Source organism: Leptidea sinapis, chromosome 11 (assembly GCF_905404315.1).
Source record: "Leptidea sinapis chromosome 11, ilLepSina1.1, whole genome shotgun sequence".
NCBI classification, from domain to species: Eukaryota; Metazoa; Arthropoda; class Insecta; order Lepidoptera; family Pieridae; genus Leptidea; species Leptidea sinapis.
In genome coordinates, this window is record NC_066275.1 from 8,442,012 (window position 1) to 8,465,524 (window position 23,513).

At 32.4% G+C, this 23,513-nt stretch overlaps 1 protein-coding gene across 4 annotated transcripts in view; it reads right to left on the reverse strand.

Moving 5' to 3' along the window:
• The window catches only part of LOC126966870 (homeotic protein antennapedia-like), a 254,008-nt gene that overhangs the window by 31,751 nt on the left and 198,744 nt on the right, over window positions 1-23,513 (reverse strand). Inside the window, exon 1 of one of the 4 annotated variants that reach the window (XM_050811151.1) lies at window positions 17,395-17,951. The exons of the other annotated variants lie outside the window; for them this stretch is intronic. The gene's annotated coding sequence lies outside the window, so the exon portion shown is untranslated. Of the gene's footprint in view, window positions 1-17,394; window positions 17,952-23,513 lie in introns of those variants that run through there. 4 annotated transcript variants of the gene reach the window in all.

The window sequence follows — 23,513 nt, forward strand, 5'->3', positions numbered from 1 at the left end:
TAATCTGAAATAAGACCTTATTTTATTATAATATTATAAATATATATTTATCATTTATTAAGTTACTTTATTTAACACTTATTTCATTTCATTAATCGGATAAGGTAAGCAAACAATTGTTCTATAACACATCTACTCAGTTATTATCTACGTCAATTTGAATCGAAACCAACATAGATACCAAATTATAAGTCTGTGTAGCTCATAACGTTAAACCATTCATATTATTATATCTACCAAAATCATTTAATATTCTACCGCTGCAAGGAACAGTCCGATAGGGATGGGACGAAACGAAATTGGCGCGTCTGTCCGGATTTTTTGTGTGATTTTTTCAACGTTATTATTATGAGAAAAAATGCGGAGTCAGTAAAGCGTATCGTGGGGTGGGGGCTTGACGAGGGTTCCCGATGTGATTGAAGCAGGCGGGGGGAGGGGCTGTGACGTCACGCTCTCATAATAGGCCGCGTGCAATGATGGCCGCCGATTATCAAGAATGTATGTTAGCTCTACACTTAAATGTATTAGACTAAATTAAACTTACATTCAATAGAACGCAGTAGAACTAAGTTGATTCTGGTTTAGTTAACGTTGTATCACTTGTAGTGCGTAGACGGTCTAATTTTATTAATTTTAAGCGCGAATAACTTAGTGAATCTTTTATAATAAGGTAAGTAAAATATCAACATTCAATATTTGTTTACAAATATTACTGATAAGAAAACTTGCTAATTATTATAATTAAATCACATAAAGAAGGTGAAAAGTGTTAAGATTGTGAAATAAATTTGTATTTTTATTTCGGTTGAATAAATTAACAATAAATTGTATGTGGGTAAGTATCTATTTAGGCAGAGGCTTATGTACCTGACATAAGATTAAGCCACAGGAAATTTGCTTTTAAGAAAATTTATCAATACTATATCAATTTTATAAAGGTACGTAGGTACGAATTTAGCAAGAAATATTATAATTTATATGAAAATTTAAGGTTATGGATTAAAATTGTCTCTTACGTCGTAATTGCTTTAAAATCAGGCATCTATACCTAGGCATCCAAGTAGATAGACAAACGATATTGTAAGGAATTTCTGACTAAAAAGACATGATATTTACATGCTGAGTACCCACATAATATAATAAATAACATTAATGCATAGATACATACCTACCCCATTATAAATAGGATTAATTGAAATTTAGTAGGCTTTGGGTAGGTCACAATTTCAAATAATGTGAAAATCTATTTGACACAATTTATATCCTGATTCTAATTTAAAGAATAGGTTAAGAGTGTAAACTTTTACATTATTTTCTATAAATTATAAATAGCTATTTGACAAACAAAATCACGTAATTACGTAAGTTTATTTGTAGGTAGGTAATATCTGAATATGAAATTTTATTTTTGGATATCAAATTATTGCTAAGTTCTCAGTTAGCGTGGTGACACGCGCCTTAATCGTTTATAATGTATTTCAAACTGTCATCTGTCAAATTTGGAACAGAGTATAATAAAACGTCTTGTTTTTGTAACGAAACGAAGAACGAACTATACTTAACACAAAACTAAAAGATAAAAATTAGGCTATCAACAATAAGAAATCGAACCAATATCATAGATATAAAATGTCAAAGAAAACAACTGAAATGGAAATGGGCTAGACAGATGAAAAGAAGAAACACAGAAAAATCGGCTTAGAAGTGACAGAATGTTGTCCAAGATATAAAAAAAAAGAAATAAAGGAAGACAGCATCGAAGATGGGATGCTGATATTCAAAAGGTGGCAGGCGCGACTTGGTTGAGGACAGCAAGAGATAGATCTTTGTGGAGAATACTTGGGGATGCCTATGCTGGAAAGCAAGACAATCTAGAAACCGGTGTCTAATACAGTAGATTATAACAGGGACTAGATTGTGATTATTTTATAGCGATAGAAATGACTGTACAATATTGTATATTTTTATTGAAAAGAGCGCAAAAAAATAATGCTGGAAGGGTTTTTTGCGCCGCTTCTTATCTCTCAGAGCGCCATTTGTCTACGAAGCGGTAGTAGTATCTAGTTGATAGTAGTTATTAGAAATGACATCAAAAAGAATTCTTAATTTTGAGAAAATTAATGCTTTTTATGCCTTCAGTTACTTTTATTTATATTAACAAATTATATCAGTAGATGTAGGATGAGAACTGTATTTATAGATAGATTGTTAATAAATGCTATAATTAATATCATAAAACTTATAACGTCATGAATATATATACCTAATTTAAGAAAAACTTTCCAAACCACAATCATGTCGAAGTTGAGCTAAGAACACAAACCTGGTCACGTGATTCATATAAACGGACTGACAAAAAATGGCAGCCCTACTGTCACTCTTTAAATGACATCATGACTTAGTAGCCCAACCAACATGTATGGAATACACTAAAATTTATTAAAAGTTAAACATGAATTCTTTAAAAGGTTAATATTGTTTGTGTCTTGGAACGTTTTCAGGAACTACATTCAATCGCAAACAGAGTAATTATGTAGGTAGGTGTGGGTTGCGAAAGTTATAAAGACACCAAGCCCGCCAATATGAGTAGCTAAGGCAATCCATAACAGAGAAGTCGAAGGCGGCTTGCGTGCACGGGCAGGGCTGCACGGGGCGGGTCGCTCGCGTGCGAGGCCGCAGTTATCGCGGGAACACCTCGCCGGCACATCACTAGTCGCCCCGCGCTCTACGCCTATTACTGCCTAGTTCGTTGCTTCGAATTTGAATTACAAACGCTGTTTTACTTCAATCTTTTTTCAAATCTAACACAGGGGAAGTTCGTGAAATTTTCTTTATGGAATATTTTACTTTTTTATTTGTTATTCGAATTACAAACTTTGTCGTTTATTTTTAAATATTAAGACACCATATTCTTAAAACATTAAATATGTCATAAATTCAAAAGTAATATATGGAAATCAACTTCATATTATACACGTTTACTTCTTAGCGAATATTTTTCATATCATAAGAATTAATACTCTACATATTCATTTATTATATCCACCTACTTACTCTTTACTTTCAACTATTAACTCATCATCATCAATTGACCACTTGTTTTTCCTTCTATCCATTACAGAAGCATATTTTTTTATGGAAAAGGAGGACAAATGAGCATACTTATATTTTATAAATACACATCTTCATGTGAATTAGAAAACCAAAAATACAAAAAATATAATAAAAAAACAATATTTTAAAAAACCGACTTCAAAAACTCAAAAGTATAAAATAACATAATAGAGAATTTAATTTAATACACCTCTTATGCAAATCTTATACCTTCAATATTAATAAACTACTATTATTTGTATGTGCTACCCATTGATACCTACCCAAGTGGGCAAGCACCGACTTAAGCCCAAAGTCACGCGTGCCGAGTGTAGGTACCTGCTATTACATTTGGCTTGGCACCGACTTCAAACTTATCTATCAAAAACCACTGGGCCAAACTATGTCAAATTTTTATGGTACTAAATGGCAAACATTCCGCATCAATCTAAAACAGAATCACGAAAATCGGATCATAAATCTTACCGTTATCAGTGTACGTAGATAAAAAAAATACCAATCGAATTGAGAACCTCCTCTTTTTTGAAGTCAGTTTAAAAAACACATACCGGCAGTTTCCCAAAATATTAGGTTATTATCATTTCTAAATGAAATTGAAAGTAGCTACATATAGTTAGTTTACTCAGTTTACTCAGTGGCCATATTTATTCAGCTGCAGATTATTTCCTCGGCACACCTGTCTTAATGAGCATTTATTTTGTATGTTCAAGCATTCTGCTAATCTGTTGATACTAATTAAATTTGGATGTATAATGTTAAAGAGTTTGAAAGACAGAGACTGAGAAATTTTTACTCTAACTTCAATTGATTTTATTGTATAGAATAATTGTAAAAAAATTGCGCCTTTCTTCTCAGATCTGAGGCAAAATAAGGGACGAGACGAGTAGTACGTTCAGTATTTCGATAACTTGTGTAAAAGTATATCAATATTACATATACAATTGAGAGTGCCTTTATAGTTTTTGACTTTACATATTTTTCTACGAATAGCACACATCGTGCCATCGCTAATTATTTTTTTATTTGGCGTTTCAATAATTTTCGCTACTAAGTTATTTTAAGAAGTGTAACAAGGTCTCGTTCCTCGACACTAAAGTTTAAGTCAAAATAATATATATAATTAGTATTTAATCTATGCGTCTTAGTAAATAGTTTATTTTTCCTTTTTTGATTTATGGCAAATTGATTCATAGGTATATTTTTAATTTACAGAACAGAACAAGATAAAAAAATGGGATAAATTTGAGGAAGACATCAAACCTGTTACATTTAGTTCTCTTGCTGAAGCGGTTGATATGTTTAAACAGGAATTATCTAGCAGTTCTGAAGATGTACAAAGCAGCTGTAATCCACAACAGTCATAATGTAGTCATATATTGCATGAATATTTATTGTCGCTAATAATTATTATTTAAATTATGTTGTAAACTTACAAAGTACATTTTAATTTATATTAAATGGATAACTTAAAATTTATAGTTAACTTTGTGTTTATTAATATCTGCAATATGTTTTAGACTATAATCTAGATATTATGTTGCGAGTTCTTGCATGCAAAATAAACTTCAAAACAGAAGCATCTACTTGTCCCACTTACTCACTCTCTGTTAGTCATATGTTTGCATATCTTAGTGTGTCATGTGCTCCTGCAGCTTATGTCTATAAGGGAAAATTATTGAACTGACAGGACAGCCTACTTTTGTATCTCTCTGTTGCTAGTCTTATATCATCTTTGTGGTTATGTCTAAGTATGTATGGGTATTTGTTGATTAGATAAAACAAAAACTACTTATAATCAACCAAGAATGTTATGCTGCTGGCTGCTTTAATTAAGCCAGGTTTGCTAGATTATTTATTTATTTATTATATACAGACACTTTATCACATAATATTACATTATATTTGGTCCCTACACTAGGCGTAGCCTGTCCTGTACGCAACCAATTTACATCCTAAGGTTAACAATATGAACCGAAAGGTCAAAAAGTGCACTCTGTATATGTGTGTGTGTGTGTGTCTCTGGGTGTGTGTGTATGTGTGTGTGTGTGTTAAAACGTAACTCCATTATTGTGTGGTAAAATGTAAGAAATATATTTATTTTCATCGTTTAACTTCTTAATAAAAAAATTATGTTTCCTGCACTAAGTTATTTTATTGTATGTTTTATGTACTAGGTTAAAATAAACTTGAGCCATGGAATAAGGTTAAAGTGGACGGGCAATAGAAGAGTTACGTAGGATTATGGCAGAAAAGTTTTGTGGAATTATACTAAGGTTAAATTAAATTGATCGGCTGTACCGGTCTGAATCCTTCTATAATCAAAATTTCATCATGTACACAATATCACTGTGATTAAATTTTTGAATATAGAAATGAAATCTATCAAATTACTATCCTTAAAGTTCATAGAGACATTCATAGGTTGAACTGGCAGGACATGGTCAATAAAATATGTTACGGAGCTAAAAAAATCAAAATCTCTTCGAAATTATTTCTTTTATTAACAGAGTAATATGAAGCCTTTTTCCTTCTACGATTTTAATTGAAATTATTTCTTAAAATAATGTTTCCCCTCGAAATTGGTGACTGAATAATTTATCCTTCCATGTGTTTTTATTCAGCAGTTTTCTATTTTCTTTAGTTATTTATTCAATATATTGATTTGCTCCACATAAAACATCTTTTTTTTTATGAAAATAAAGGACGAGACGAGTGAGGTGTTCAGCTTGTGGTAATTGATACGCTCTGCCCATTACAATGCAGAGTCGCTCAGGATTATTGGAAAACCCTAAAATTCTGAGCAGCACAACAGTTGCGCTCGTCACCTTGTGACATAAGATTTTGAGTCTCATTTACCCAGTAATTTCATTAACAAAGGCGTCTTTCAGACCGAAACACAGTAATGTTTACACATTACTGCTTCACGGCAGAAATAGGCGCCACTTATCTTAATCTTAAACTTATAACAGTCCTACTGAACAATTGGCTTAATGGCTATGCTTTTGTATATCCTAAGGTTCTACCGTCGATACCATTTAATCGCTCGTTGATTCCAACATAAAGATGCGTATTCCAGTTATGATTAAAGCACTTGCCACTTAACAACTAAGCTGGAATATACATACATTACGTATACATAACCTATAATATAAACAACTGCATCAAATATGTATTTCAGTCAATATAAATTCATGTAAAATACTTCAAAAGTTCCGTGCCTCAAACGGACGTAAGATTAATATTCAAATTGTTTGGTCGATAATTTAGCAAATTCGCTACATCGGACGGCTGTTCTGAGCTCGAGACCTATAATACACATTAATATACCTGACTTTTCATGTCAAACCGCCAATCCTTCCTCGATTATCTTTATTTAGCGATCGTTTATCAACGTAACTTAATTCGATTTCGGTTTCAGTGTCGTGACTCATTTGCAATATCGATGCATATGTGGCGTCTTTAAAACGCCTTTCGATGTGAGCGTCTAAGGGTGTCCAATTTCACCAGAGAATATTGAGTCTGAAGCAGTCTCTTTTCAATGGGTGGTAGTTTTAGAAGTTCAATAAGTGATTTTGAATCATATTTTGAATAAAAATATTTGAATTTGAATAAAGAGTAATAGTAACTGAAGTTTTACATAGTTACACCTTTTAAAGAAATATCCACTTAAGATGACCGCTCATAAGATTCATTTTAAATTGTACTCAGATCGTTACTGCAGTGGGCTAATAATACATTGATAAACAAGTTTACGCATACTATGATCCACTCATACTTATTGTACTATGCTACGTAGCTATGTACTTGTGTAATAACTCTAGAAAGTACAATATTTCATAATTCCAAGAACATAATTACAATTTGCTCAGATGAGCAATGTCTGTCGGGTCAGCTAGTAGTCGATATAGGTATTAACATAACTAGAATATTATCTAAGCAATCCATTTGAAGTTAAAACTTCGTGAGTATCGTGATGGCGACTGCTCACCGTTGCTCATGCTCCATTTTCCAACACATGCAGATGTATCACAAGAGTGCCATCGTTTAATCAGGTTCATTGGTAGTCAAATAATACCGACCCACAACACCATGTGAGAAAATTCAATTTCGTTGTATATAGATGAAATTTCCTTAAGTGTACTTTTGATTGAGGAATATATAATGCAACGGAATTTGTAAACATAATTTTACTTGCTTTGAACTTGAAAAATTAGACAAGTTCCAAGCACTGATGATAAAACGATATTAAGATAGTTACTAGGATGTTAGTTAAAAATAGCGATACATAATAAATGCATATAAGATGATTTTTGAGACGCAAAACACATATACATATAGTTAAAACAACTAACTAACTAAACATGCGTATCATAACAAATACATAGCAAACATCATATAGATGTATGGCGTTCCTCGATAGTACGGTTATCAAAGAAATTTCTGCCACGAAAGAGGCTGTGGAATGAGCTTTGTTGGGCGGTGTTTCCAGCACAATACAACTGGGTTTTCTAGTGTTGCAGAAGAGTAGGTATGGGCTTTGGTAATCATGTAATAATAATCATTTCAATCATGGCAGACATTTAAGTGTTTTAATATGTTTTTTTTTCATTTTATGTTTACTGGAACTCAGACAGTTAACGAGGTAGATGGTGAAAATCAGCGCTGCAGCCAGTCGGTTTACAGCACAAGCATGAGCATCGGTCTTTTCTTTTGCCACACAGCATATTTAGTTAAGTTAGGATCAGGACTATATATTAAGTATTTAGATTGTACTTTTATGTGTGTATCACGGAATAAATTTTTCTTATTTCTTAAATATTGTGCGCGAGATGACCTAACGCTCGTTTGTCCGCCACTGTTACAAAAAGCAAAACTTAAACTAAAAACTAATTACCGATGAGAGTTCGATTCATAGCGGAATAGATTTTTCAGAAGACTTCGTACAGCTACAAAAGGCATAAAAGGCATTTATTTTCTCCAAAATTGATTCCATTATAATTTCAATTTGATGTCATTTCTAATATACTAGATACTACTAACTAATTATATACTACAAAACGAAGTCATGCGATTTTTTAAAGTTTTATACGTTAATTTATTGCCGCCTTCTCTCAAATATTCCGTTGAATACAGCTAATTATATCACGCAGACCAACTAGCACTGTCTCTGATAAATATTATAATAAGCCCGCGTATCTTATCTCTGCTATAGAAAAGTTTTTCACATAAAGTTCAGATTACATTTGCATTTGTATTGTGGAATGTTCGCACTCACTTCCGTGCTTTTTATTTTTATCTTATAAAATAATTAGCAAACGCATACTTAATTCGTATCGTTCATTAGCGGTGCATTTATTGAGGAACTTTCAAATACTTACCTAATAGTAAAATTTTGAATCCATTGTGGTTTATCGAGGACGATACTATTGACTCTCAAAAGTGAATATTTTATAGTTTAATTATTGTGTTTCGGCCTGAAGGGTGCCGTAGCTAGTGAAATTACTGGGCAAATGAGACTTAACATTTTATGTCTCAGGATGACGAGCGCAATTGTAGTGCCGCTCAGAATTTTTGGGTTTTTAATAATCCTGAGCGATAGGTACTGTTATGGGCGTATCAATTACCATCAGCTGAACGTCCCACTCGTCTCGACTCTTATTTACATAAAACAATCTTACATCTTAATCTTGCTATGTACTATATAATAATAAAATATATATAGCGGATTTCAGAATCGTAATAAAAGTTTTTAATATCGATAACCTCATTGTCTGAGAATTCCAGCAGCTCTGCGTTACACGCGCTCAAATGGTCTAAGCCGATACTATGGTGCACCAGACAAGAGATAAAAGCAATATTATACTCAAGAGAAAAATACTCTATATATGGTTGGATATGCACTCTGTAGAGCGCTAGAATAAGGGTCGGCTATAGCCGTGCTCTTCATATGACGCCCAGTTTATTCAGATCTTGAATGAATTACGAGAACGTTATAGAATAATCCAGTGTTGCAGTCATTAGAAGTACCTACTTACTCCAGAAAAAAAAAAATTCGTAATGAGAATTATTAAGTTATTCATTATTATTATCAATTAGTTTGTGAACATTGGCCTATGTACATTGTTGTCTACCAGACAGACGAAATTGATTTTTGCGTTTTCAAAAATTCAATATTTTTACCTACCTACACGTAAATCAGAATTCTCATGTAAACGGATCGATTTTGAGAAATTTTGCCTTTTTATACCAACAATTTGACATATACGTCAAACTGACAAACAATTCGGGATATTAGTGGTGAAATACAGTCGCATCAATGTTATTATTGTGATATAATAGGCAATAAAAAAATAGCTTTAGTGCACCGAAATTTTTTTTTTTCACAGAGGTTAAAAACCGTTGGAACGAATATAATTTTTTTAAACTTATTCTCGGAAAGACTACAAGTTAAGACTACATGTACTAATGAACTATTACTATTTATTCGGTTGAGCTAACTCCAGTTGTTATTATGGGTACTAGTGTACACTTATTAGTAATAGTACATATCATAGGTACGAATTATTGTCACTATTGTATTTTGAAAAATTACTGCAATATTTACCTACTGCCAATATGTAATTGATACTAATAAGTATCAACGAATGTAGGTAATAACCTACATTCGTTACGTAGGTACATTGAGTAATTCTTTGACTATCATTATAGGTAATATTTCTTTTATAAGAATTTTAAACGTACAAGCGAGGCGAGATAACCGAGCAGGTTTTGTCATTAAAGGCGTGCATAAAACGTCGCGTCTGAATCTAGACTTATTTTGTAATGCTCTTACAAGACTTGACTCGTGTAATTTGCCATAATTATGCATGCTATTACATTACCACGATGTTTTCAATTTAATAAATATTGATACGATCAAGTTTTCTTTTATGTAATTGAGTTTATTTTTCATAAAATATAATGTTTAGAATTCTCAAATTATTATTATTTAAATCAGTTTTAAGCTGTTTATTTATGACTACGTCGGCGAGGAATTCGGTTATATCGTGGTCCTCGAGTGGCTGTAAAATATTAATAGAAAAACAGACTATTATCAAAGTTATTTCATATTAATTAACCGATCATTATATATATATATGTCAATCATTAAGGTTTATCCAATGATCTTAATATATCTACAAATATAGTAAAAAAGAGCTGATAATAAATTTTAACAGCACGGGCATTTCTTCAGTTGAATGTATCCTGATTGGGACACATTTTGACAGCGTAACATTTATTTACAAGTATACAACTATGTATTTACAGTTTCTAAAGTGTAAGTACGTGCAAAACAAATTCTTAGTGGCTTAAGAGACAATCATACTAACTTTTCATTTGCATAAATGCTTTTTATTTTTTTTTATATATTTCATATGTATTATAATAATAATCAAAATATAATATTGAGTGTGTAGTTTGTGTGAGTGTTTGGTTTCAGTTTACTTCAAACCTTCTACTAACCGATCTTAGCAAATAACTAAGCACCTAAAACTACGAATAACAAAAAAGAATTTATTTTACGGAATTCACTCCAAATAAAAGACATAATATTAATTCAAATAAACTTAAAAAAACATTAATATTACACATCAAACCTCAAACACAAACCCTACATACATAAATATATTATTCCAATATTAATTTTCCACAGTTCAAAATTATCATCAGCCTACTGGTTCGAAAACACGTTGCCTTATCATAATTTATGTTAACTTGCTAATTTTATTAATTTCGAAACAACCTAAAAGCCCAAAATTTAATCCATTTATGTCAAACGGCATGAATATGGAAAGTTAATTAAAATATTTAATGAGATGTGTGTTTCATTAGTCGGATCCGATGACACATGTACAAATGATATCAAGTTAACGACATTCGGAGGTGGGCGGAATTATTTTAGTTTAGGTGACAATGATAGATAAAGTTCAATCTTTGTTCATTCATAAGCATTTAATGATTGATTCTAAGCTCAAATTGGGACCACACAAAGAGTTGTTAATATGTACATAATATTTTATGTTGGCCATAATTTAACTATAACAATAATAGGACGTCCCTAATATGCGTGTTAACATTTATATACTAGCGCTTAGTCCAAGATATTTATAATGATCTAATCTCTACATATTAATTCTCAAAGGTACTGTACTTTTTTATGAAAAAGGAGGGCAAACGAGTGTGTGGGTTGGTTTCTGGTACAACATTAAGAAGAAAAGATATCTTTCCATATAATATAACACATAATATACATTATTCTGATAAGAAAATAGGTAAGTTAGAAGATAGATGCTCTCAAAGGGCATTCCAATGACATATAACTTGACGACCGATCTGATATTAAATGCACTTAAGATTACCAGTGTTGTTAACACAACTGGAAAATCATAGTGTTTGCTACGTTTATCATGGCTGGGTTAATTTGTGTACATATCTGTTTTAGAGTTATATTAATATTAAGATATACTGTTTTACCAGTGGGAGGCTCTTTTGCACAGGATGCCGGCTAGATTATGGGTACCACAACGGCGCCTTTTTCTGCCGTAAAGCAGTAATGTGTAAGCATTATTGTGTTTCGGTCTGAAGGGCGCCGTAGCTAGCGAAGTTACTGGGCAAGTGAGACTTAACATCTTATGTCTCAAGGTGACGAGCGCAATTGTAGTGCCGCTCAGAATTTTTGGGTTTTGTAATGGGCAGGGCGTATCGATTACCATCAGCTGAACGTCCTGCTCGTCTCGTCCCTTACTCTCATATAAAAGAAATTTTGTTACAGTTATGAAATATTATATTTATGTTAGCCTACGATAGATGTTATTTCTTTATATTATTCGTTGGTGAACAACTTCTTTATATTATGTGCTTTTATTTCAAACTTCCTATTAAATTGTTGATTAATGTTATGAATTTATATAATATATGTAACTATATGATAGGTATGTTTATTATCTTCTTCTTAAGTAAAAATCCACGTTAGTTAGTTATGCGTTTCGAAACTATTAGTCAGATTGAAATGAAACTTTGATAGAGTCTTCTAAGCAGTTCAGGCGACAGTTCCAGTTGAAAAAATCTCTATATTAATGATTTTTTTCTTAATACTTAACATGGTATTGCAACAATTGCTGGGTATAGCTAGTATTAACATATGTAATCATCAGTTTAAGGTTGCAAAAGTTTCAATATAGAGTATTCCGCTGATGTATGTTATGTTCTAAAACTCAACACAACGATGATTTTAAAATGCGAATTTTTCGAAATGGGATGAGCATTTTGGACTTAAGTTATTAAGTAAAGTATAATGGCCAAAATAAATAACGAATTTATAGTAAATTTCGACATGCAAACTTGAGCGCAAAGCAACGGTTATGCCACACTGCTCTCTTCAAAATTTAAATACTATTATTAAATTTAATTTCATATACTTATATCGAGTTGATAGTAAACTGAATAACATGAAAAATATTAGCTTAGTGTATGCTAGTACACCAAAATGAAAGAAGTATTTTCTTTATTTAACTACTTTAATGTGTAAAATGTCATAAAATTAATAAAAAAAAACTTATTACAATTGAAAATTAACTTGAATTATTCGCATTTAAAAGTTCTATAAGTCAACTGTATTAAACAAAATATTGAACAACGAAATAATTTAGAATTTATTTTCTAAGAAACTCTATGTCTAATCAACAGATCGAATGGACAGCTCAACTGGACTAGACTTTATATTTGGCACCGCACACCGGTTATAACCAGTATTTAGTTATATATAACGTAGGCATATACACGAAATAATAAGGGCATGCCGAAAGACATACACAAAGACGCCGACAGATTTCTCTATCATAGAAAGTCATGACTTTAGTCATGGTGCATTATCGCCAACCAAATCTCGCTTTACATTAAGTATTACATGCAGTCCAAGGCACTCAAAAAGCAGTTCATCAGATGGTCAGTGTTAGATAGTGGCGACTGGTGAAAGGAACCGTTACAGTAATGGCCACTAGGAGAAACTGTGGCCACGAAATTGTAGCAAGCTTTTTATGTTGTAAAACTGTGATTTGTAACCGCTGCTAAATTTGAAAGTACTTACAATAGAGATTATTTCTCCCTTTATATCGTTTTCCATAGACATTTAAGTTGTAGCAAAAAATATGGACGTGTGGGAATCGCATCCACAGCTCTCAGCATACGCCCCAGCGCTTTTACCAACCAAGACAAGCGTCCGCGTGACGAATGTTTCTTAAATATTCTTATGTTTTCAACTGTTGCGTTGTGGCGCTATCTACACTATCTACTTTAGAATTGATAACCTGCTCAACCTCATTCAATGCATATTAAGAAATTGACTTAAGCTGTCGCTTCCGCTATCTTGTATACTCATACTAGATTCATTCGTTCATATTTACGTATTCATAAGTAGATAAGAAATGTAATCGTTGGACTTGATTTTCATCCACTACAAGACGACACTGATAAACTATAATCAAATTAAATGCATAGGAACAAACTCTTCATATTTTAAAAATATTTGCTTCTTTTTAATTTATGTAAAATAGGGATTGATGTCAGTTATAAGCGGTGGAGCGTATTGCCCACTTGACTGTAGGTGATCACCCTTATTGTTTACATCACGACCTGACAGTGCAACTCGAAGGTATCATTTTTTATTTTAAAAACTTACACATTATCATAATTAACAATACAAAACATTACAAAATTTGATGTTACATTAAGTTTGGTAACTTGAGTAATTTGTCAAAAAAAAATTAATAAAGCCATATTTTCACTTAACTAATCTTAATTAAGCTTATCAATTATAGTTATTATTTATATGTTATAAATATTTTCATTTTATTTGCCTATCGGAACCCACTGCTGGGCAAAGGCCTCCCCTGCTTTAAGCCCGGTTTCCACCAAAGCGGAGAGGAGAGGAGATGTATTTTGATAACCAATCAGATTTCGTTATTTCCACATCTCCTCTCCGCTTAGCTTCCGTGGAAATGGATCAAGTGGAGAGGAGAGGAGATGTCTCATTTTTCTATAGAATTTTGTGCCACGTCGAGCTATTAAGTGGCGCCCGCGCTCGCGATAATTCTTAGAATTTCATTCCGGAATCTAAGTTTCCTTCGATAGTTTAATTATTGAACGAAATAATTGTGTTTCTTCTACCTCTAATTTCTCTTCCTTAAGCAGGTTAAAATATAACTTTTGTAACGATATGACGTCTTTCTTTAGTAGACATCACTGATTTCGAGTTCTCACAACTCACATCTCCTCTCCACTTTGGTGAAAATAACCTGACAGCTACGCGGCTTATCTACTCTCGTCTCCTCTCCTCTCCACTTTGGTGGATACCGAGCCTTACTCCATTTATCGCGATCCTGTACCAGCTCCAACCAGGTCATACGCATCCAGGTCGTCACATTTTTGGACATAACAATTATTCTTATATAATCGTCATAAACATCAAATATATAGATTTATGTACGAGAAATTAAAAAAGCTATGTTATCTCCATTAATAAATTATTATACAAATAAATGCATCCTTAACAAAATACTCATAGATCTATTTACTACAAATTCTTCACCGACAGTAATTAATATAGTCGATTTACAAGTAATTACAAATTGCATTTGCAAGATCTAATGATATATTATGAGGATGGCAATGACATTATAAACTAAACATTTATAACCACCTTTTCCTATGACTGCAATAAAATACAACTTAAAGTTCTATTCTCAGACAGTGAATTAATTATTATTTTTTATTAGAAGGCCTTTTGAATGCACACTAATTGAGTTCAGTGAATATTTTTGATAAATATAAATTAGATTGCTTGTGTTTTATAATTTATATTGGTTGAGACTGTACTATTTTGGAAGTCAAATTTCTGACTGATTCCGATATTTTATATAATTTATAATTTAAATATTTTTTTTTATAGAATTTATCATTTTATGTCCTAAAATTATTTTGGAAGAGAGTTTAACATATTTATATTTATTTTTGTTTTCGAGAACTACAATTCAACAATATTTTTGACTCTTATTGTGTTATGTAAATATATGAATATGGCTACATTCCGACGGAAAAGTGAAGCGTCATTTGCAAATGTCAGTAGAGGACGTGATGTTTCTATATTTCTCAGAAATTCATTTGATGAAAAAGTAGGATTGGCAGTATAATCAATGCGGGGGTGATTTACTATCATAAAGCTAAATATTGACAAAGTGAGGCTCAAATGTACAAGCGTTATTCGGTTATCAGATTTATTTATTAAGTATTTCTGAAAAATACTACGGTTTGTGTTCAAACAAGTATGTGTGAAATTATAATAATTGTTAATTAATGTAACAAAATACATTTTCATTTTGGTAAGTACTAACTTAAGTGGGTTCTGTTATAAGTTGCAAGCCATAGTTACAATAAAAACTTAGGAAAATTTGTACTTTCTACAAATCGGAACAAATATATATATATATATTTCCATTGCTACATATTAACATCCATATTATATTTCCACCAATCACTTTCAAAGGACGATTCCAGAATGTTGATTAATGACTTCAAAGGCGGTGCCAAATCTAAAGAAAATAAAAAAGGAATATCTCTATTAGTCCTTCAGCTGACATTAGGCCAGGTTTGATAAATGACACAGAACCTCCAACTACCTGCTACGTCGTCGACTACTACAAAAGGTGTAGATAGAAACAATGAAATATCGCTCTTAACTTAATGTCTGTATTAATTTGACATGTGTATTATTGTTTACGGGTTTTTATACCAGCTGAGCGTGGGGTTTACTTGATGGTCGGAGATGACTAATAGGTATTGTACTCAAAACATACTATGATCTGTTTTTTTTTTTAATTTTTAATAAAAGAAGCGTTATTTTTCTTGATACTTAGACCTTCTTCAGAGGCTGGTGTTGCCATGGTCACTCACTATCAGTTGACCCTTGTCTTTTAAGCCTATAATAATATGCTTTAATTTAATACATAACATATGATTTGATGAATTCTTCTGTGTTGATAACTTGCTGGGTTGGGTGTGGTTCTTTATGTCTATTATTAATGGATGATGAGTTCACGTTATGGTGGTGGTATGAGAATAAATGTGAAATATTGGACGTTTATATCGTAATCACCCCAAAAAGACTAATTGAAACTAAATAAAATTTAACACACAGATTATTAGCAAATTTAACATGTATTAGAATTTATTGCAATAGTCTTTATTTTGCGGAAATTCTTGTTGTGAGTTTTCTTGAGTGTTAATTCCGCCAAGATTAGTCTTCAACCAATTCGACACGTGTTTCGCCTCTTCACGAGGCATCTTAAGGAGATGTTGCCTCACCAAATTCTGGCACGAGATATCAACACTCAAGAAAACTAACAACATTTGGGTAAGATATGTATTGTCAAGTAGGACGAAGTCGCGTGTAACAGCTAGTTATTACTAATGTGCTTCCAAAAGATTGCTCATTTAAATGTAAACTACGTTTAAGAAACTACTCAAGTTGATGATCACAAACTAAAGCTTAAACGGCCAACTTATTGCCCCTCTATTTGTGAGCGGTGGTTGATAGCCCCGACGGATTTTACTACATAAAATCGACGTGGAAATTCATGCGAAGTCGATCTAGCAGCAAAACGCAGACAAATATAAAAGAAAATACATCTAAAATGGGCTATACATGTTATTTATTTTCCTTTCAAGAAAAAGGTAGAGTATTAAACTGAAGGTGATTAAAATAACATACGATCTGCCGTACAAAAAAACTAAAGCTCTGCACTTATAGCGCTATGATAAAAAAATTTTACAAAATTAAATTTATTAAACTGGTTGATTCTATTTATAATTTCAAATGTTTTCATTTTTAGGAAAATATAGAACCGATTTGCCTAAACATACTAAGAAACCAAGTATATTTCTTATAAGAATTTTTAGGGAGAGTTTAAACGCAACTTATGAATTAGTTTAAAAAGTGAGTTTCTATTGAATTATGAAAACAATATAATCTATTCGAGGTTGTCACAAAACAAATAATAAATTGTAGGCAAATTTAAAGTTGGAATAAGTATTATTTTATAAATTTTATAAGTTATGTTATATAGGTACTAATTAGTATAAAAACAATATTAATAGTTTAATATTCAAAGATCCTTAGTCGGAAAGGTGACATGACAACATTGTCAGACATCCAAATATAGTTTTCAATTATTCAAATAAACTTACCGGATTATTCCATAAAATTCCAAAGAAACCACACATTAAAATAACATAAGTTCCACTAAAAATAAAGTTTTCTGTCAGTATTCTATCACATCACAAAGTTTCACACACTTGTTGTTTCACCTATTTCCTACCATAATGACCCAAGTCGAATAAGTCATAAGAATTTTTCTTACACAATATATTAATTGTTGATGTTGCACCAACTTGGGACCACCAAACCGCGGGTAATATTTTATTCATACCGAAGTCCCTAAGAATGATTCCCGAAGCGTATCTAATTGCGAACATGATAAGTAAATACAAACGGAAATAACACAATTCGATCGAATTTGTATCATAATATAAGACGAATAGCGCGCGAAATACGAAAGACCATATTGGACTAAAGTGTTTTATTTTGTTTTAGCACGTGAACTGTCAACTTTGTTACACGAAATTACTGGTTAATGTACGTCTGTACCCGCATTGAGCTAGCTGTCAAATCTACGAGCCGTCATAGTCCGCTGCCATGAGTGAGGGCGCACACATAGACGTCTGTTACGTACAACGGTCACTACTACACTGACAGATGTGTCGGGGCGAGAGCGTAAAGGCACTCACACAGGCGCGACCCCATGAATCATACGCGAGCCGCGCTTGTGTGTCGGGTGGGAGTGCGAACATGCAACGTGCTTTTAGCGCGGCCAGACGAAATGATGCCTAGCTGCAAAAGAGAATGTGAAGTGTATCGGTTTTACAAAATGGCCGGTTATGATTGATACACGCGCTTGCCGATCAGCGGAGAGATTATCCAAATGCGTGTGAATGCATTGCCACGGTTGGGCGGGAAGCGATGTAGAGAAACATCCTCGTTTGCGATTGGAATCAGATGAGTGATCTCTTATTTAACATCCGTGAACTGCTAGAACTTAAAGGCGGTCATGATATATGAAATAATTAAAGCGTATCCTTAAACAAACCGTTAAATTATAACGTAGAACAACATCTCATTTTATTATAATCACTTTCGGGTAATTTATATTGATGTTTATAATTCCACAGACAGGAACATACCTGAAACAAGATAGAATAAATTTTTAGCATACGATTTACAAATACGAGTAATAAAAGTTTATCAGCATGAAAAGTGACAAAGTCATCGACAGTTTATCGTTTGACCTGCCAGTGGTTCGTTACCATTTGCTTAGATATTGATGCAGGGTCAACCATGTTTGGGTACAGATAAATAGGTCATTGCAATGAGGAACCGGTGTCAAGTTCAGAGTAAACAATTCTGTATTCTATACGTCATAAAAATGAAGTCACTTTTTCGTATTCCCTAGCATTAATGTATTTCATTTGCATTAATTAAGCTTAGTCTTTATAGTACAGTTGGTACTCTTGGCCTTTTATAAGTATTGCAGAGGTAAAAATATTTACTAAGAGAAAATTGTTGCTTCTGGAAACATTATTGAATGTGAAATTGAAGAAATAGAAGAAAATAGTGAATAAATATTTAAAGAACAAAGAACCTAATTATTTCTTAAAATTAATAATATATTGATCAGGCAAAAGCACCAAGAAAGCCAAAGTTAACGATTGTAATTTTAATAAAGTGTTTATAAAAAATTTGATGAGCATGTAATTTATGCCTTACAAGATGATCGATAATCTCTGTTAAAAGAGTGTTACAGCTCAAGTTAATATTACTGCAACATTGTTAGTAATAGCATACAATCAAATGCAAACCGTTTATTTTACGATTGACGCATTAAAGATAACGTTAGCCATTAATTATAAAATACATTCAGAATAAGAGCAAAAAAACATATTTAAATGATAATACGAATAAAAAAGTAGACAAACAAAAGTTGATTAAAATAAATAAAAATTAATTTATTGCATTATTATCATTTTGTCGTAATTATATATTGCTTTGATAAAAAATTGTAAACAATAAGGTTAGTGACATTATACAGATGCTTACAAATAATGCACAATATACCGTAAATATAAAATGGTTTATATCGGATGGACTAATATGCAGTTTATGTCTAAATACGTAGCATTAGTAAAATAAAGCATACATATCTGTTTAGATAGCAGAGTCGTTTATGATAAATTTGATATTGCTAAAATGAAAAATAATGAGCTTTGCAATACTTTTAAGAGATTTCGGCATTTTATTTGCACTTTTTACTATGAAACAAAACGACAACAAAGTAATGTTTTCAAAATAGCGACTGACGCAGTTGTAGTTTGAAATTTGTCCACCAGTAAGTTGGTGGCACTATAAGTATCTATACCAACTCTGTTATAAAAGTTAGTAAAAAAAGAAATAACTGAAGCTTTGATTAGATTCTCAGTTAAAACAAGTTGGTAATCTGTCCCATATTCTTTTTTATTGCCATACATTCATGTGACCAGTACAAAAATATTGTTCTGGTCACTTGCTTGATACAAAACAAAGATATAAACATAAATCTCTCTGCCACTCGAAAACCTAATGAAGATGTTAACAATTTTCCACGGTTGAATGACGAATCTACCGTGAAATTTTAGAAAATACACCCTGGCAACATTGAGCCGCCCCGAGAGAGTTATTACATTAATATATTTACCAAACACGCTCCTATTATTACGTTTTCATGTACTCGTTTACGAATAAATTAAAATCATGCCAGTTTTTCTTTTGTTCCGACCCTTATTTGGTATTCATATTTGATATTTAGATAATACAAAAGGACGCGTTTTCAAAATATAAAACGTGTTCACGGCATAGATGAAGAACCTGTTCTGAGCTGTATGCTAAAGATACAAATTGTGAAAGAGGCAATCGTTCATGCAATATTTCTTATTTGATGTCACGTAAATGCACACAACAGTGGACTTTTTGCGTATTGTTATAAGTGTTTTAATCTAATGAAGACGGATATATCACTTCAATTATGGTCATACAAAATGAAATATGAGTAAAGTGAGGGATAATAAAGGGCAACGGGGTTGTTTATGAAATGTGAACTTTGAAATATGTATTGCATCGCTCCCTTTTTAATTTGTCCAAAACTATAGACCGTAGCAAAATAAGGGTCTCGATCATATATGTTTTTATGATAGTCATCAGCAGATGAACATGTTGGTAGGTGATCACTTATCGTTGCATTTATAATGTTCTGTGGATCTTCATTGCTTTCTGCGAAGCTACAACCCATTTGTCTTGGATTCATCTAAAATATTTTCAGGTAGTTTCATCATTATCGTGGTCATTGCATGGCACAGGTTTCCCCAAAAGATGTCCATGATGATCATACCTAGGTTGTCCTCTTCCAACCTATTCTGGTGATCATGTGTAGGACCTACCAACACTAAATCTACCAATACGTGCTTGCCATGCGAGGAATTTACTGCCTCAACGGCTATCTATCCTTCGATATGTGCTATGTGCTCTACACAGCCATTTCAGTTTCGCAATCTCAGCTGGCTTACCTAATAATAATAAATTCATCATGAAACTTTCGTGTATCGCAATTTACCCATTACACTTACCTATATATATACGTAATCCAAAAGTTTTTCTATTAAGTATAATAAAAACAACCATTCTGCTGATTTTTTATATTTTCATGTTACGGTTGATGAACAGGCATGTTATAATCGCACCCTTCTCACCGATCGATAGTTTGAGATTCTTACGATACCGATATATAATTTGGTCGATGTTTCGTGTTTCGTATTGCTTCCGCAACAAATTTCGTGCGACCCACAAGTAGAAATGATTGAACCTATCAGGCGTTTGCCGGCAGCGGCGACTCCAATTTAGTTTTTCGGATTAGATACGCCAAACATAATAACATAATTGCTATAATAACAGGCCAGGCTTACTGTGCCTTACAATTCACTTTCCAATTTGGTTCGTTTTTTACCCTCGCTCTGTCTAAAACTATTATGATTTATTATCAAATTTACGTGCAGGCAAATTACGGGCCGGGCATTATATACTAGAATTCCGTCTCTTTCTAACCTAATTTGTTAATGTGTAACGAATAGGGACAAAAAGCATTATTTCTTACATAGCTAAGAATTTTGTAGACGATGATTTACGAAGCTTATTTATGATTAAGTTGTGGAAGTAATAATTAGTTGAATTAACATGTAACTGCTTATATTTATCAACGCCACAGAGTTATTAAGAATACCTCAACTCTTAATTGAATACAGTAGCTTAATATACTAAATATTTATCTATATGCATGTTGATTAAAAGTTACGAAAAACATTCGATGATTTATAGATTATTTTGCATATTAATGAGTACGTTCTGCTATTCTACACTGACGATTAGTTCTTTGCAGTTCACGGCGACCTTACTATAAAAATTATGTGTGAAACTATTATTAATAAGAATAGCATCTATTTATACCATAATCGTTAACGTTGAAAGATTTTTTTGTTGTAACTAAATAATATTTTAAGTAACTAATATAATATTTTAAATAATGTAAAAATTGTTAATACAAATACTCTTTTGATTGTAGACTGAATTTTCATGGTAAACAAAAGCTAAGAAGCTCTACATAAGTAGACATTTTTTTGTTATCTCTACTTATATTTTTTTTTATGGAATAGGAGGACAAACGAGCGTACGGGTCACCTGGTGTTAAGTTATCAACGCCGCCCACATTCTCTTGCAACACCAGAGGAATCACAAGAGCGTTGCCGGCCTTTAAGGAAGGTGTACGCGCTTTTTTTGAAGGTACCCATGTCGTATCGTCCCGGAAACACCGCACAAGGAAGCTCATTCCACAGCTTAGTAGTACGAGGAACAAAAGCTCCTTGAAAACCGCACTGTGGAGGACCGCTACACATCCAGACGGTGGGGATGATATCCTAATTTGTGGCGTGTCGTGCGAAGGTGGATATATATAACACTTTTGTAAATAGTTAATGAAAAAATAATTTATTAACTATTTAAGTATATCTGTCTTAGTAATTATGCTTGATAAGGTTCAGCGGTAAGCGTATGAATGAAATATTATCTCAATACCAAACATCTTATTCTTCTTGTCAGTCGTAAAATCAGAACAGAATGAATTATGTTTTTTCCTAATCAAAATTTGCTCATTTAGATAAAGCCTCTTGCTGTCAGGCAAAGCATGACAACAGGCCAGGTAACTTTAGTGTGCATGACAGCTACCTCTTATATACGTGATACATCAGTCACTTGGTTTTAGTGTGTGCGTTTGCTGAAAATAGACGCTAGCAGTTCATCGCTATTTTTCGACGTATCGACAGCTTTTACAAATCAAATCCAATCGGACTGGGAATAAAGCGAACACCCTCAGGCTCTTTTATTATAAATGTTTATTGTACGATATCACATTGTAATCCATATTTTATATGAAAAAAAGTTTCTCAGGTCTGAGGCAGTCTCTTTTGAATGGGCGGTGGTTTTTGACGTTCAATAAGTGATTTCAAATCCTATTTTGAATAAAAATATTTGAATTTGAATTTGATTCAAACTCACTTTATTCACATAGGTCACGGAAATGACACTTATAAATGTCAAAAAAAAAAATCTTATTGAATTTACCGCTAGTTCGTTAAGGGCAGAGTATATCTAGACTTATAAATTTTCTAAGTATGGAAACATATAAGATTATTTTATATAGCGTCACGTATTATATGCTAAAATAACATTGTGTTAAAATCGAGGTACCTTTAGAGATAGAGAGTGCGGTGAAGCGGAAGAGTCACCCGACAAAGTACTGTGAAAACGAACTAACGATAGGGCTGTGCTTATAATTAATACATATTATTTATATACCGTATACAAGACTAGCTTTTAGCCCGCGACTTTATCACAATTTTATTTTGTAACCCATTTGAAACAGAAATTTAATTTGCCAGTTATTGCATTGCAAAAAATATTGAAACCGTTTTCTTATATTATTAAGTATTATTTTAGTAATTTTTATATTATCTACTAAATAAATTTTTGAATTGATATAAAAAATTCACACCTTTTTTCACTGCTGGGGATGATTTCTAAAAACAATATTTTGAATTTTCTCAGGGTCTCAAACTATCTGCCTATTAAATTTCATCTAAACTGAACCAGCGGAATCAACGTGAAAGGGTAA